Consider the following 19,115-nt stretch of genomic DNA (forward strand, 5'->3'; position numbering starts at 1 on the left):
TTGTTAATGCTATTACTAAGATTATTATTATGGTTATTGATATTATTCTTGTTATTAGTATTATAACATTTATTAGTATTATTATCATAATTATAAGTATTGAAACCATTATTTTTATTATTAGAGATAAGTTCATTTTTTGTTTTGTTACTATCATTAAAACAACTCAATATTTTTATCATTATTGTTATCACTATGTATTATCATTAAGTATTAGGTATTATTATTAAGACTATTATTTTCATTATCTTAGTTAGTAAACTTTACATTTTTATTAAAAACTACTGTTATTAATATTATTATAAGTATTATTTTTATCATTAATATTATTATTATTAATATTAGAATTAGGATTATTAATAACATTACCATTTTGAAAACAATACATTATGTTATTATTTTTCACAAACATTATTATTTTTATTAGTAATAACAAGTACTATCATTTTTACCATTACAAATATTAATTTAAGTATTATTACAATTACTAGTTTTGACAAACAAATGATATATATATATATATATATATATATATATATATATATATATATATATATATATATATATATATATATATATATGAAAATATATTTAACTTACATAAACTAAACCATAACAATGCTTTTTATATACAAAATGAATACACTTAATGAAATAATGAAAAATATATATATAAGTTAATAATATAAAAGTTAAATCACTAATAGTAAATACATAAATATTTGTTCGATTACAATTATGAATATTAATATAAATATGAATAATATAGGTTCGTGAATCCGAGGCCAACCCTATACTTGTTCAATGTCGTCATATGTATTTTTACTACAAAATACAGTATGGTGAGTTTCATTGCTCCTTTTTATATATATTTTTGGGCTGAGAATACATGCGCTGTTTTATAAATGTTTTACGAAATAGGCACAAGTACTAAAACAAATTCTATGTGGGTTTAAACCAGAAATATACCCTTAGCTTGGTAACATTAAACTACTTGTATATGTACGGTAGGCGCGAATCCTAAAGATAGATCTATTGGCCCTGACAAACCACATCCTGACTATGGGATGCTTTAGTACTTCGAGGTTATTTTAAACGCACCTGATCTGGTGTACTTCAGAGGGTAAAACATGAACGTTAAGGCTTGTTACCGGGTGCCTACAATTTATAGAATACTTTTATGCACTTGCGAGTGTACATATATTTATAAACGGAAATCTTGTGGTCTATTAATATATTGAGATGATTATTATGTTAAACCTATGAACTCACCAACCTTTTGGTTGACACTTTTAAGCATGTTTATTCTCAGGTACGAAAGAAATCTTCCGCTGTGCATTTTGCTCATTTTAAAGATATTACTTGGAGTCGTACATGGCATATTTAAGTCAGTATCTCGCAATGGGACCAGATGTTGATGACTTCGGCCAGGTGGATAAGGACGGGTCTCTACAGTTATTGTTGTTGAGACGTTTGTTGTTGTTATTGTTGTGATTGGGATTGTTGTTGTTGTTATTATTATTGGGATGGTTGTTGCGGTTATTGTTGCGGTTGTTGTTGTTGTTGGGGTGGTTGCAATTGTTGTTGTATTTGTTGTTTTGATTGTTGTGGTTGTACGGGTGACCCTGATCACCGCTTTCCTACCACTTTCTTTTCCCCTGTTTCATTATGGCCTCCTCGGCCGCCTCTTTCTTTATCCTTCCTGTAATTTGGCCTATCAATTTGTGGGCTATACGACTCGCTTTCTGCATTGTTGCAGGGTCGTTAGCACATACATGCTCTTGGATTCGTTCCGGCAACCCTTTTATGAACGCTTCAATTTTTGCCTCTTCATCCTCAAATACTCCAGGATACATTAAAACCAGTTCGTTGAAACGTCGCTCGTAGGTAATGACGTCTAACCCTTGGGTTGTCAGTGCTTTAAGCTCTTCCTTGAACTTGTTGATTTCGGTTCTGGGGCGGTACTCTTCCGTCATCCTGTGCTTGAAAGCGGACCATGGAAGTGCGTAGGCAGTATTCTGTCCTACGTAATCCATGTAGGTATTCCACCATGTCAAAGCAGTACCCCTGAAAGTATGTGTGGCATACTTAACTTTTTCCTCTTCTGCGCAGTTGCTGATTGTGAACACGGCTTCAACCTTCTCTGTCCACCGCTTTAGTCCAACGGGTCCTTCAGTTCCTTCAAACTCATTGGGTTTGCAGGCCATAAAAGCTTTGTAGGAACATCCTACCCGGTTTCCATTGTTTCCTCCACTGCTGGAACCCGATTGGTTATTGTTGTTCATTGCATTCACCACTGCAGCCATATTTGCAGCGAAAGCTTGAAGTTCTTCTGTGTTCAATTGTTGTTGTCTAGTAGCTGGAGGAGCCATTTCCTTCAAAAATAGCCAAATGAGTTAATCATATAGAATTTTTAGAAGTAGCCAAAAAGTTTTTTGTAGCTTAATATGAACTTATTATTATAAAAGCCTTTTCTTCATATTAGCGTTTTATAACTATAATAATGTTCATACTTAGCAGCTAACACACAAATTAACTACTAAAATTCTAATATGAAAAACTATGGTAAGTTATTACGTTACTAAGTAATAATAAGTTGTAATAATAATAATAAACCTTCCATGCTTATTCTTATTATTATACAATCATAAAGAAAATTACATTGCGGATTTTCTTACAAACTTAAACACACAATATAATACATATTATACAATGCATGAAATATAGAATAGCTGCCGATGGTTCAAAAACGGTGAGATTTCTTAGATGTTGACGTTGTTTCTTTCTCGGCCAAATGTTTGGATTTTCGTTTGGATAGTTCTTTTTCCAATTCCTCCCAATTGGTTCTTTCAGCTAATTGTTTGGGAGCAAAACAAACAGTCGTTATACGAGTGTTCATTTTATAAACTGGTCTCTTAGGTGGTTCAGGTGGATGATCACAAACATTTTGGGTCATAATGGGTTCATCGGGTTTGGGATCGGGTATAACAGCCAAAGATTTTCCCAAATCACGTTGTGGTTCGGTAATTTCCACAACTTCTTCAGGATCCTTTTCTTCGGGTTCATCCTCTGGATCTTCTTCCGGATCCTCTTCCGGAACCTCTTCTAGCAATTGTGAATCTTCCCAATTTTCCCAACAATTTTCCACTTTAATGGTAGCACCAAAAGTTAACTTTTCTGTTGGTTCATAAGTTGTATGCTTTGACTCAGCCTCCGAATCACTTGATAAGTAAATGAAATCTGAATCACTAGAGATGCTTATATGATTGGATAAAGTCATCTATCACATAATAGCAGGCACGTTAAGAGAATGATATATCTTATAATATTTATATGTTAATAATCTTATGTTTCCAACAATTATATTAAGCAATCATTTTTAAAACAATTACGGTCGAAGTCCAGACTCACTAATGCATCAAAAATTAGTTAGACACACTAATGAAAAATTTTCTGATTCTCTAAGACCAACGCTCCGATACCAACTGAAATGCCCCGTTCATATTAATTATAAACGTTTCATATTAATTGGTTTCTTTGCGAGGTTTTGACCTCTATATGAGACGTTTTTCAAATCTTGCATTCGTTTTTAAAAAAAACAACCATAACCTTTATTATTGAATAAAGGTCTTAATGACATAATTTAGATTGTCTATCAAAGACAATCTCCTCAAATAAATAAGTTTTTACACAACCCATTACAATATGATCAAATATATTACAACAAATACTCCGAATGCAAGTTTAAACAATATAAACAATTATGCCGACTCCAAATCTTGACCTTGGGTTGGCATACGACAGCGGAAGCGTTTTTAATATTCACCTGAGAATAAACATGCTTAAAACGTCAACAAAATGTTGGTGAGTTATAGGTTTAATTTCTATATAATAATCATAACATTTAATAAGCCACAAGATTTCATTTAATTAAACGCGCAGGATCATTACAACTGCAAAAATCATTCATACGATGAGTCGCCTGGTAACCGACCTTAACATAGAGCACTTAAGATATCTGGCATCATACATTCCACTATTCAAACGTATGACAAGAACCCTTCGAAGTACTAAAGCATTTCCACTATTCGAAAATGGGGGTGGTTGGTGCCCGTAGATCTACCTTTAGGATTAGCGTCAATTAGTGTTTTTAACAATTTCTTAGGTTACCAAGCATAATAATAATAAGTACAGTTATCCTGTATGAAAGGACCCGTTCATATACATTATAAACGATTCATAATAGTTGATTACATCGCGAGGTATTTGACCTCTATATGATACATTTTACAAACATTGCATTCATTTTTAAAAGACAAACTTTCTTTACAACGAAAATTGACGGTATGCACACCATTTCATAATACATCCAACTATAATTGACTTAATAATAATCTTGATGAACTCAATGACTTGAATGCAACGTCTTTCAAAATATGCCATGAATGACTCCAAGTAATATCCTTAAAATGAGCTAATGCACAGCGAAAGATTTCTTTAATACCTGAGAATAAACATGCTTTAAAGTGTCAACCAAAAGGTTGGTGAGTTCATAGGTTTATCATAACAATCATTTCAATATATTAATAGACCACAAGATTTCCGTTTATAAATATATGTACACTCGCAAGTGTATAAAAGTATTCTATAAGTTGTAGGCACCCGGTAACAAGCCTTAACGTTCATGTTTTACCCTCTGAAGTACACCAGATCAGGTGTGTTTAAAATAACCTCGAAGTACTAAAGCATCCCATAGTCAGGATGGGGTTTGTCAGGCCCAATAGATCTATCTTTAAGATTCGTGCCTACCGTACATAGACAAGTAGTATAATGTTACCAAGCTAAGGGTATATTTTTGGTTTAAACCCACGTAGAATTAGTTTTAGTACTTGTGCCTATTTCGTAAAACATTTATAAAAACAGCGCATGTATTCTCAGTCCCAAAAATATATGTAAAATGGAGCAAATGAAACTCACAATACTGTATTTTGTAGTAAAAATACATATGACGTCATTGAACAAGTGCAATGTTGGCCTTGGATTCACGAACGTATCAATATTGAGATTCAATATTGCAGAAAAAGTATGTAGACGCAACGGAGATGATAAACACTAGTTTGACTCACGAGCAATACTCCCGAACCATACCCATAACCTCCATAGCTTTAACCCGTAATTTCCTTAGCTCTATCCCGCTCGAAAAACAATTTCGAAATCACTCGGACAGCACTTCGTCGTAATATTTTATTTATACTGATAATATCTTGAAATAATACGGAGTAAATATATATATGTAAATTGATTGAGGGAGTTTAGAGAAAATATTTTCAAGTTTCTATCAAATAATGAAACCTATTGAATTCTATTTATAATTGATTTTTGAATTATTAAAGTGAATTATTAAAGTATGAATTATTAAAGTGAATTATTAAAGTATGAATTATTAAAGTGAATTATTAAAGTATGAATTATTAATGTATGAATTATTAAAGTATGAATTATTAAAGTGAATTATTAAAGTATGAATTATTAAAGTGAATTATTAAAGTATGAATTATTAAAATTAAGGTAAAGTAAAAATAAAGTAAAGGTAAAGTTTAAGTATAGTAAAAGTATAAAACTATGTATGTATAATACGCATATAAATATATATAATATTAATTTAAATTTTTATATATATTTAATAAAATATAAATATCGTTATCTTTATCATACTGGTTAAGTAATGAGTTGTTAAAAGTGGTTCCAGATATTTATAAAAGTTATATACGTTTTAATCATAAAGTTCTTTTTAAACTGAAAACGTTTTTGTACGTTTGAAACTAAATCAAATAAATATGATAATTTTGTTTTCCAAAACTAAATATATTTAAGAAGCATTTTGTTTAAAGGTTAAAATAATGGAAATCGTTATATCATAAAACGTTTTAGAAAAGTAAAATCATATATTTTCATAATAGGTTTCAAGTTTTTAAATTACAGTATGTTGGTGAAGCATGCGATAAAGTTCAAAGGTTAAATAAACGTATGAAATAATCTTAATGAAAAATGTCGAGTTACTTAACTTGTCGATATCCAATATCTAAGTTATTTACACTCCACGTTCTTACTTATAAATCACTTTACCATTTTCCGAATGTCATCAAAAAGAATAGATTTCTTAAATCACAGTGGACCTTATAACATAGACCCGTAATCATATCACAATGTATCTGATAAATCAATCATTTGATATTATCTTCTAATTCATTCGATAAGCATATTGAAACAAATATGTTCATGTAAAGTATTATACGTTTAATACTTTATTAATATTTTTAAGTTATAATATATATATATATATATACATATATATACATATTTATTTATATATAACGGTTCGTGAATCGTCGGAATTTGGTCAAGGTTATAATGAATGTATGAACACAATTTAAATTCTTGAGATTTAACTTAACAAACTTTGCTTATCGTGTCGGAATAATATAAAGATAAAGTTTAAATTTGATCGGAAATTTCCGGATCGTCACACTGTATAACAAAACAATCGTAGAATGTAGTTCCATGAACTTGTGCTAATTTTGTAAAACATTCATAAATTTTGCATGTATTCTCATCCCAAAATAATTTAGATAGTAAAAATGAGACTATAACTCACTTGTGATGATTTCCGAATAGATGGTGATAAGACTTGGCCTTTTGACAAATTCACGAACCTAATAATAATATTCTTGTGTCAAGATATATATATAATTAATATTCCATACTTTTGATACTTGTGATAATTTTAATTGTCCATTGTTAGTAGTCTAACGTTCGTAGTCCAATAGTCCAATAGTCCAACATTATAAATATATATATAAATATAAATGCGTATATTATGTTAGAATTCACTAACACTATAATATATTGTCTTAATATAATAAGACACATAATATGTATATTGTCTGAAGCAATCCGCGACCCATTGTATACATGTCTCAGGCTTGATCACAACTCAAAGTATATAATATTTTGGAATCCACATCGAATCACAGCTAACTTGAGATTACTGCCAATGGTGTCTAATAGTTCGTTCCAATAATATATATAGAAGAAGTCAAAATGATATGTCAAAACTTTGTATACGAATCCACGGTGATCAAGTCATATATATATATATGGTGCCTTACGATCTTTATTAAGACTATAATATATTGTCGTAGAACTTAATCACTACTATTATAAATTGTATTTTCATAAGTTCGGGAACAAGACATGTATAAATACATGTAGGATACAAGGTAAGTTAGCTAGGAAAAGGTTAGCATCCATTTTTATTAATCAAAACCGTAGCTAAAAACAAACAAAAATATGCAATTTTGTTTTACCCATAATTTCTTCGTTACAAATCCGTTTTGAGTGATTCGACTTGCCATGATTTTGTATCGAACCATTATTTATTAATCTAAACAGAAAAAGTATATATTTGTAGTTGAAAATACAGCTTAGGTGTCAAATACAAGAAGATAGTCATATCCGTCGTAAGAACGACATCTTGAAGACTATTTTGAAAAACATACTTCCAATTAGATTTTAACCATGGATTTTGGATATATTTCATATCCATATAAAATAAGATTTATCACCAAAGGAAATCTTTTAATTCAAAGTTTAAGATAGGTTTTTAAAATCAAACCCAAAACAGCCCCCGTTCGACTAAGACGGCGTATATTCGATTTTAAGGTGTTCTTCGTGTTTACAAGTTTTATATCCTTATGTTAGCTTGATATACTGTCATAACACATGTGTTGAAGTATTTTAAAAGTCAAGTTAGAAGGATTAAATTTATTTGCAAACAAGTTTTGAAATAATCTAAACTATGTTCTTGTTGTTATTAGTTATAACTCAAAATAAGATAGCTATATGAATACGAATCGAATAAGATTATGAATAAGGTTACTACCTCAAATCAAATGAGTAAAGTTGCTGGAGAAATAAGGAGAATATCTTGAGTTCAAAGATACCCTTGATGGCTTGGAATTCTTGAAGTGTTCTTGATCAAGCTTTGTTATGATGATTATAACTTGGATTATGAGACCAATACTTGCTGAATTGAATGGAGGTTTGAGAGAGTATTTGAGTATTTGTTTAGAGAGTAAAATGATGTAGTTAATTAGAATGAAATGGATGGTTATTTATCCTACATGTTGGCATCAAAATGGGGGCAACAACATGACTCCATGGTTTGTAATTTTATGCATTTAGTCATACTAGTTTCCAAGCCATGGTTCCTACAAGTCTACATCATATTTATACATGTCTCACAACTTATTGAGGGCTGCTAAGATCAATGATTTGTTACGTATATACCCATAGTAAATACGTATAGAAGCTGGGTATGATACGGGTATAAATACCGTATGAATACGAATATGATTCTTGATAAAATTGAATGAGAAAATGAGTATAGCTATCTTTATTGAGTATAAATATATTGATATATATTATTAAGTCTTTCAAAAGTGTATTAATACATATTAATACAATACATATACATACATTTTAATTTAGAAGTTATTACAACGTTAATCGTTATATATATGTATATAGTCTTGAAGTCTTTAAGTTAGTAATCTCATTTTATGTATATAACCGATTGTTATTATATATAATGAGATACTTAAATATCATTTTAACAAATCATAAGTATATATATATATATATATATATATATATATATATATATATATATATATATATATATATATATATATATATATATATATATATATATCCATATATACATCATTATATAATTATTTCAATTTATAACGTTTGTGAATCATCAGACAAACTGGGTGGCCAAACGTTTGTATAAAATTCATTGCAAATAACCAATTCTTAATGAGTTTGATTGCTTAACATGTTGGAAACATTAATTATGTAAATATTAATCTTCAATATAATAGCGGAAAATCTGGGTCGTTACATAAACCCACATATCGCACTCAAGCAAGTAAATCATATACACACGTGCATACTTATTCCACTCACCTTGATAACTTATATGAGCTAACATGCGCTAGAGATTCACGAGTAATTCCGAAAGCAATTTACCTAGCATTTAAATCACAACACCAAGCTATGAACACCAATAGCTTGACCCAAAACACACAAGTGTAATTTTGACCCAAATTGCACTTTAATCACCCAACTAGGTCAACCAAGACTTAGCACATCTAATTACTATTCACTAGTGATTATAACCCAATTTCACCCAAAGTGACTTAAGGTCAGGTGCTTAAAGCACTTCTTGACCCATAACCACAAGTGCAATTTCAACCCATTTGCACTTGACTTCCCTTGACTAGGTCAATCTAGATCAAAAAACTTACAATGACCAATAGTTAGTGGTTTACGACTCATGGTCACCACATAGACCCAAAATCATGTGCTTCAAGTACACTTTGACCCATTTTACACAAAAAAACCATTTTGACCTAAATTAGGGTCTACACCCAAAATTAAATTAACACTAACACCAACATCACTAGTTCATGAGTTTTCTAGTGATTTACAAGAACATGCAAGACTTGAATCACAAAAATTCATCATCCAAATCCTGGTTCACCAAATAGGGTTCATTCACCCAATTTACACCCCAAGAACCCGAATTTCACAAGTAAATGGGTCTTAGACTCAACACTAACCCTAAACCCTAACCCATACACGAAATTAAACACAATACTCGGATTTAGGGCTTACCACAAGTGTAGATTAAGTATAGGTAGCAGATACAATATGATTGGACTTCAATTTGGAGATGGATTGGCTTCTTCTTCACAAGAACTCACTTTCTAACTCTACAATTGCTTCTCTCTCTAAGTTGGGGTGTTAAATGGAGTAAAATGGGGTTAAGTGATTGTTTTGGGTCAGTATTCAATCCCCTTATCCGACCTCATGCAAAATTGCGCTCTAGTCCTTTTTATTTTTAATTTCACAAAACAGCCCCTAGTTCCCGCTAGTTGGAGCAGCGCGCAAGAAAGTGGTGTGATGCTCCACTGTGCTGTTACTGGAACTAGAATGTTACATCACTAAACAAACACATTAATAATTCCTTTTTAAAAGAATTGTTACCTTTTATCCAAAAAGGTGTTAATAACGAGGTTTTAATGATAAGATAACGCGTAGAATGTACGTATAAAATCTGTATCATTCGAGCGTTATCAAATTGCCTATACTTAAACTTTACTTGTCCTCAAGTAAACAATGAAAAATTTGAAAAATTGTTATTTAAGACATAGTACAATTCTTTGAAAACCTTTAAAAAAATTTTTTACTTAGGACAAAAAATTGAAAATTTTTGTCAGATTTTCCATTAAGTATTTGAAAACATTTGAAATTTGTTGGAAATTGTAGACTTAGTGTATTTTTCTCACTTTTTCCTCCCCATACATAAATTATGCAATGTCATCATTTGCATAAACAATAAATGAACAAAAGGGAGAAAAATAGAATCATATAATAACATTTTGGCATATAATAGACGGATTCAACAGAAATGAAATAACACAAGAAACGTCACTTTATCACGAATAAGATAAACATCATAAGTAACATAATTATTTGAAACATAGAACTATAACAGAACAAGAAATAGAAACACAAAATCTTAAGAAAATAAAAAGAAAAGATAGGTAGTTTTGATTAGAGAGTCGTTCGCGCGACTCTTTCTTCCTTCTTTAATTACTCCTAAAGCTCATAATATTCCAATGTAGCCTCTTCTTCCTTTAACTTCATTCCTTTAACAATAATACCCACTTTACGAAACACCTTAAGAGCAGCCATATTTAACTTGTGAACATCGATAGCATGAGCTAGCATTAAATTAGACAGTTGCTTTTCAATTTCCTTATTAATCTTTGATTAGTCATTCATAAATTTTAACACTATCTCATCTACAGTGATTTCCTTCTTATTAAAGTACCCCAAGTAATTAACACTATAACTTCCTTCCACACCTTTTTCTTTTACTAATTTCACATAATTCCTTCCAAGACTTTCTCTTGGCACAATAGAGATGAATTCTACTAACTTTCCTTGATGGAGGACAAGTGTATTATTACGGTAATCAATGGTTTTCTCCCTACTCTGATGATGCGCTACTTGCTCACGGAGCTACATACCGGAAAAAGAAAAGGATCTCTCTATTACTTTGAGAGGAGAATCATTGGTTTGACCGACGGACTACGTGGGAAATACGAGATCTAGGTAAGCCGCTACATGTTCTCCCCTTGCCCTTAAACGATAGAAGAACTACTTATCTTCTCTTAGGTAGCGGTCGATTGGTACGCATCTATGGTCAATCACTAAGTCCGCATCCATTCTTCTATACGATAAATCGCCATGTCGTTGCACCACCACGACACCGATTCCCCGACAAAACCCCTGATTTCCCGAGAGTTAGATAGCCGATAGTAGTAGAATCTCTAAGGCCACTATTCCTGAGAAGGAATAGAGTAAGCCTCTACCGATCCTGAGTTAATGAGTTAAAGAGTTTTTTTCTAAACGACTTATCTAAAAGAAGGCTTTGCAATCAACAAATTCTTTGATTTGAAAAGCTCCTTTCCTAATCGACCTTCCGCCTTCCGTTATTTGATCTTTTTATGGATCTTCTTCTCTAATTAAGTAGCTAAATGAAGTATCATCAATTGAGAAATGACAATAATAGCTGATAGCTCATCAGATCATGCAGCTCCATAAGGAAGTCCGAACTCAAAGCAAGTGTCTGAGCCATAGTAGCCTGGAAGCCAGATAAGGTCTAGCTCTCAGGCAGAAAAAGGATAGCTGAAATTGGGGAAAGTAGGGCTACTCACATTGATTTACAACCAAAAATCCTATCTTGAAAATGACATCTTCGTGAAATAGATAAAGCCGCCCCGTCTCCAACCGAGGTCTTCTCGCCCGCTGCCAGGAAGATTCGATCCCAACGCCTCGCAAGACCTCTGTACCTTTATATCCACATCTTTACTAGAGAGAACTCGATTTGAAGCTTTCATTCCAGTTTGGTTTATCTTTATTTAGCTATTGAGCAAAAAGAGAAAGATAAAGGGCTTCGCTCCGGATCAAGAAATGAATGAAAGGTTGGAAGATCCTGCCCGGGATGCATTTGCAGATATATGCCACTATTACTAAAGGTGCACCCGCTACACTGCCTAAGGAATCATCCCATTTTCTCATCTAATAGCGGTGCTATTTATTATTCTTTCTAGTTCTGACTTGGGAAACTGATCTCAGCGTGACGATCATTCAAAAGGAGAATGATCAGACAAAAGAAGGTGTTGACGACGGCCCGGGTGGATAGGATGGTATTCTGACATCCACACCTGGATGGAGTGGTGACGGTAGAGAGGTAGAGAGATTTTAAGCCTAAGCAGAGATCTTTCTTCGGTCTTGTAGGTTGGTGACCGATCAATCAGTCTCTACGACCGGATCCAGTCTGAGAGATGAGCTAGCTGGGTGTGAGTGGAGCAGAATGAGTGTAAATTAAGGGTGTGATTGCTTTGATGGAAAGAGTAGCACTCCCGATAAATCGATATCCGGGGGAACGAAATCCATATACCTCTAATAGTAGCAGACTGCGAAGATGAAAATCGAAGGGGAACCAGAAATCTTGAACCAGAATTGATCGATAGAAGTCCTTAAGCTAGAAGCATGAGTTCAGAGTTAGCATCGAAGGATGAAAAAAGACCCTCGATTGAAGTGCAATCAAATCCAAAGGGCACATGTAGCCATGCCATGAAATACAAAGGGCTAGCCAACAAATGATAAGAAGGGTACGCACATGAAGCAAGGGGATGGAGGGAAGGGATATACTGACCGAGAGTACAGAGAAACGGAGATTCTAAGATATTAGGAGTTTCAGGATCCTCCTTTACATCCATCACCATAAAGTTAGCAAGATAAATGGCATAACCTATTCGAACTTGAACATCTTTAGCAATACCCATCGGCTGGTGCATTTTACTATCGACGAATGCGATGTTACCACTAAGTGGTTGAAGAGCAGGTAATCATAGACGATCAAAAATGAAGAATGGCATCATATTAACACTTGAGCCAATGTCAACTAAAGCTTGGATTGGGATTGGACCTTGAATAAGACAGGGAACATGAAATTCTACAGGATTGTATGAATTGGCGGAAAAAACAAAGTAGGAGTAGGTGCACTAAATTGTTCAGCTTCTTTCTTTCTTTCTTAAAGTTGCGTTATGCTGAAATTTTTTTTCTCTTTCTTCATCACTCACTTTAAAATAGTCATTATTATCAATGGAACAAACAGCTTCTTGCCTCATAATGTTGCTTACATCAACCTCAAACTCGTACGGTTGAAAATATTCAAAACTTTCTTTAGTTCTTAGCAACTCCATCTTTGAGGTAGGTGCTCATCATCTTCCTCCTCAGTCAAACTTTCAGATTCATCATCAGAGATGTCTATAACTTCTCGAACATCTTTTCTTTCACATCATCAATATTTTTTTGGATAAATCATCCACTGTCAACACATCATTAAAGTTCAACTCATAACATCTAGCTTTTGCAATATCTCTCATTTCATCATGACTTCAATTTTTGTTAGTAATTTTATCAACCACATCTTTAAACGCAGATTCTTCAAACTTATCATCTTTTTCACTAAAAACTTCCTTCATCACATGTAATGACCCAACCCGTCATCAACCTAACAAATGTATTTTTTATATAACATTAACAATATTAATACAACACCACGTTATGTTTTCAAAACATATTCAAACCACCATACAAGTTTAAATGACATTAAACTTTTCGTACAATACTTCAAGTATCAAAAGTTTGTACAATCCCAAAATATAACTTCGACCCACGAGCTTAAGTTCCAAACAAAACATGAGCCATGACGTTTGGGGTTAAACTACCCAACATAGGTCGAATCTAAAAGTATCCTCCAAAAGTCCACTAAATGAAGGTCTCTAATCTACAAGCTTACCCTTGCCCTTATTAGCACCTGAATCTAAAAAGAGTAAACAACGAGAGGGTAAGCATAACGCTTAGTGAATGCAACAATTATACATATACATATATAACCTACTTACTTGCAATCACTTACACAATACCGCATACACTCTAGCAATATATATAGCATACCATCATAAATTGTAAGGCTAAAATTCTCCAATACCCCGCAAGCTAGCATAACCAATAGCATATAACCAATACAATATAATATGCTAATACTACAACACATAAACATGGTTAACCATAAGCACAAGGGAATGGTACTCGCGAAAGACCATCGGTTTTCACACAACCATTAGTGTACTGATATGGCCAAAATGGATGATTTTATTTATGCGGTGTCGTTAGGTCGCAACACGTCAGAATTAGCTACCAAAAGAGATTAATGGTTTTATTATTTATATTTAGCTGGCCTTTCCTAGCTATAACTCACCTACTTTTCTTCCTTTTAACGAGTAAGTGGTAAATATAACTCAAGTTCGTATTTTTGTATATTTGCTTAGTAATGTGGGATAAAAGAGCCTAAATAGCTAACCCTAGTTGACAAGTGGTGATAGATTAAGATTAACTACTAATACTATAATATAACTATAAAGATAAAGATAGATATGTATGAAGAATAGAATCCTGATTGGGAATTATCACAAGAATTTAACTTCCTAGAATAAACACTAAACCTCAATCAACTGGGCTATGAACCTAACTGATTTGTCACTAAAAGTTTAGGCTTTGAAGATTCTGACTAAGACGGATATCTCTACTCGCAACGTTAACCTTAGAGGGTTTAAACGACCTTATGGATAGAATCCTAGGTACATGAACAAAGTGATATATCCCTAAAAAAAAGTCTCAGCTTTTCTTAATCATAGTTGGTCTAACTAAAGCAATATTCTACCGCTTAATACTAACCTATGCCTTAACATTAACAGATGTGTAATCTTAAATATTCTAAGGTACTGCCAATTGGATTAGAAGTCTCTCCTTTGCTATCACTTACTCAACCCCGGATCATCTTACAACATCTAAAGAACGTTGCTTCTGACGCGAATCATGCTTTTGAGCAAGCCAGTGTTCACTGAACTCTATATTTACTACTCTAATCACAACTTAAATGGGCAGCTCTTCTTTGACGAATAAATAGTTATTCGTACGTAGGTACTATATCCCTATTGTGACGTTAAGCACACATAACTACTTACCTTGTATCCTAGGGTTGATAAGGTCCTAATACTAGGTAATATCCACGTCAATAAGCGGAAAGGGTGATCCATAAATTAAACTTCTAAACCGTCAAGGTTTCTGCATAATAATAGTATAAGTTTCAGATAAAGTATTCAACACATAATAAACATTTGCAACGGATAGATAGATATGCAAGATGAAAGCAACTTAAAATAATAAGATAACTTTATTAAATTAAGGAAAACATTCACCGTTTACAGATGAAATCTGGACCATTACAAGTGCTAACATTCTCTAGACCGCTCCAATTACAATCTTCGGCGTTCGCCTCCGGGTACTTAATTTCCTGCTCGAAGGTGAGAAGCCCTTGAAAGCTCTAGTGAGAGAAAGTGTATTGTAGTAAGAGAGTGAGGAGAGGTGAGTTGAAAATGGATGACAAAAAGCCTTTGAATAGAAATGGAAATTTTCTGCAAACAGCTGGCAGGCCATTTGGCAAGCCGTTTGGCAGGCCGTTTGGTGAGGCCGTTTACCTGGCCAGCCCATTTTCCATGCCCGTTTGATTTGGGCGTGTGGCAGGCTGTTTGCCATACTGTTAAGCCATTTGGCAGCCCGTTTGGAAAGCCGTTTGGCTTGCTGATTTTCTAGATCGTAACTTGATTTCTTGTCTTTCACCGTTTTTGCTCTAGAATCTTCGTTTTAGCTCCGATTCTCTTGATTCTTTTTGCATCATCTTCGTAATTAATTTATCTACAAATTTAACCGAAAAAGTAATTATTTTACCGAAAAAGTTTTGAACTTTATGCTTTTGGGACTCAATATCGGGGGTAAAAATGTGACTTTCGTAGTGATCAAGTGGTCTTTAATTCACAAGACGCAGGAGCGAAAACTTGGTTTTATTTTTTTTGTTATTCCCAAACCCTTTTCCGCAAGCATGAGAGGAGGTTACATAACCGAGGCTATCTTACTCGGGTCACTCAATTCACTAAAGTGTTTCGGGTGTCCTATAGTTCTAAGAAATGAAATTACTCTTAGCCAGTCATGTTCACATTCTTCGTCATAGGCATGATCAAGACTCAAATCTCCATCACTTATTTGAGAGAATTTTCAGTAATGGACTAAGCTCGTATCGTGAAGAGATGGTGATTTTGGAGTTTTTTGGGGTGCGAAGGGTTTGATAGATAGGAGTTCTTTTAAAAGATCGATTTTGGTGATCCTTTCAGCTTGGGAATTTCAGGATGAGCATCCTTATTTTTGACTGCCAGGAGTTCTTTTCTCGAATCTTTCTGGTCCAGCTCCTTTTGTCAGAACCTTTATTCATCAACATTTTTTTTGGCAAGCATCTTTTTCTTTTCTCTTTGAGGTCTCCTTTTGTTGGCGGTCTCTTTGATCTTTGGTGTGGATGCTCACATTTTCTAATTGCGTCTTCATAGAAGATTTCCCATTATTTAAGAATCGTTGAGATTTTATGAAATGAAACGAGTAGGTAGTGGTGGATGAATTTGTGGTGGCTTGGAGTGAAAAATGGGAATGAAGGTTTTTGATGGGGGTGTTTTTGTCTTCACGAATATTCGAGGTTCTAACTTAATAGTTCTCGTCAAAAGGTTTGATTCCGAAATGTAGATCAAGAGCAAGTTCTGATTCTGATATGCTAACATCGGCGTGATCAACGGAAGTATAGTGAGGCACTAAAAATGAGTGATTATTAAGCCTTATTTGGGGGTGCCTCACAACAATTATAATGGTTTTATTTGCGCCTTTCGTCATGCAATGCTCTTTTGGAAAATTTGGTTTGGTTTCCGCAAAAAGTTTTGACTTTGTTTTACTCTTTTGTCTATTTTGTAACAAAAAGTTTTTGATCATTTATAGAATTCATAATCCTTAGTGTTTTATAGTTCAAAAGTTTTAAATTTTGTGAAAAATTTAGTTTAAAAACACTTGAGGATTTTTACAAGAATCATTATGTGCAATATTAAGGATACTGCGTATCCCACACTTTAGGTTTTGAAAGAGGCATTTTTTTTATTAAATGTTTATGTTGATGGGGTTGCCAATGTGACAACCCGGAAATTTCCAACCAAATTTAAACTTTAATCTTTATATGTTTCCGACACGATAAGCAATATTTGTTAAGTTAAATTTCAAGAATTTTAAACTATGTTCATACATTCATTCAACCTCGACCAAGTTCCAACGATTCACGAACCATTAAATGAATATGATTATATATGTATATGTGTATATATATTATAACTTGAAACGTAAACAAAATATTAGATTAAATACTTTATATGATTGTATCTGTTTCAAAATGTTTATTAATGGAATTAGAAGATAAGATCAAATGATTAAATTATCAGATATATTGAATTATGATTACAAGTCTCTGTTGAAAGGCCCACGTTGATTTGAGAAATCTTTCCATTTTAACAATATTCGGAAAATGGTAAAGTGATTTATAAATAAGAACAAATTGTCAATCATTGAGAACTAGACAAAGGATAGTGGAAGATTGAATCTCATAAAGACTCGATTGACCTATTTAGTTTCAAACGTACAAAAATGTTTTCAGTTTAAAAAGAACTTTATTATTAAAACGTATATAACTTTTATAAATATCTAGAACCACTTTTGACAACTCATTACTTAACTAGTATGATAAAGATAACGATATTTATATTTTATTTTATTAAATGATTTAAATTAATATTATATATATTTATACGCATATTATACGTACATAGTTTTATACTTTTACTATACTTAAACTTTACCTCTACTTTATTTTTACTTTACTTTAACTTTAATAATTCACTTTGATAATTCATACTTTAATAATTCACTTTAATAATTCATACTTTAATAATTCACTTTAATAATTCATACTTTAATAATTCACTTTAATAATTCAAAAATCTATTATAAATAGAATTCATTAGGTTTCATTATTTCATAGAAACTTGAAAATATTTTTCTCTAAACTCTCTCAATCGATTTAATATATATATTTACTCCGTATTATTTCAAGATATTATTAGTATACATAAAATATTACAACGGAGTGCTGTCCGAGTGATTTCGAAATTGTTTTTCGAGTAGGATAGGATTAAGGAAATTATGGGTTATAGGTATGGAGGTGATTGAGTATGGTTCATGGGTATGATCGTGAGGTCAATATAGTGTTTATCATTTCCGTTGCGTCTACGTACCTTTCCTGCAATATTGAATCTCAATATTGATACGTGAGTACTCATAATTTAACTTTTACATACTAATAGTGTATCCCTGACTAATGCTCGAGTATTTAGGATTATGCATGCTTGTACTTTTGATATTGCCCTTAGACAGGTTAGGTTAATCTTGAATTAGTTACACTTGCGGTTGAGATAAGGTATAAGATATGCATGTCCTTGGAAAGCTAGCGAAAAATTAAGAACTTTTCCTTTAGATATCGAATGGTTTTGATAAACGGATTAGAAGTTATAATCAATTGAATTTTCAATATTTTTATTAAAAATGATTATTATTATCGTCGTTCTAGTTTTATCTTATTATTATCATTATTATTTTCTTTATCAATAAAAGGGATTTATCATTAAAAATTGTTATTTTTTTTATTATTACTATCGTTATTATCGTTAAAGTTATAATTAGTATTATTATTATTATCCAATTATTATTATTATTATTATTATTAGTATTATTATTATTATTATTATCATTATTAATATATATCATTATTTAAAAATGGTTATTGTTATTGTTATTATTATTATTACTATATTATCATTAAGATAATTATTAGTATTATCGTTAATAATGTTATAGTAACTATCATTATTAATATTAGTGTAATTAAAACAAATATTTGTAACACCTAATTATTTTGATTACTATTA

This window comes from Rutidosis leptorrhynchoides, chromosome 2, assembly GCF_046630445.1.
Source record: "Rutidosis leptorrhynchoides isolate AG116_Rl617_1_P2 chromosome 2, CSIRO_AGI_Rlap_v1, whole genome shotgun sequence".
Classification (NCBI taxonomy): domain Eukaryota; kingdom Viridiplantae; phylum Streptophyta; class Magnoliopsida; order Asterales; family Asteraceae; genus Rutidosis; species Rutidosis leptorrhynchoides.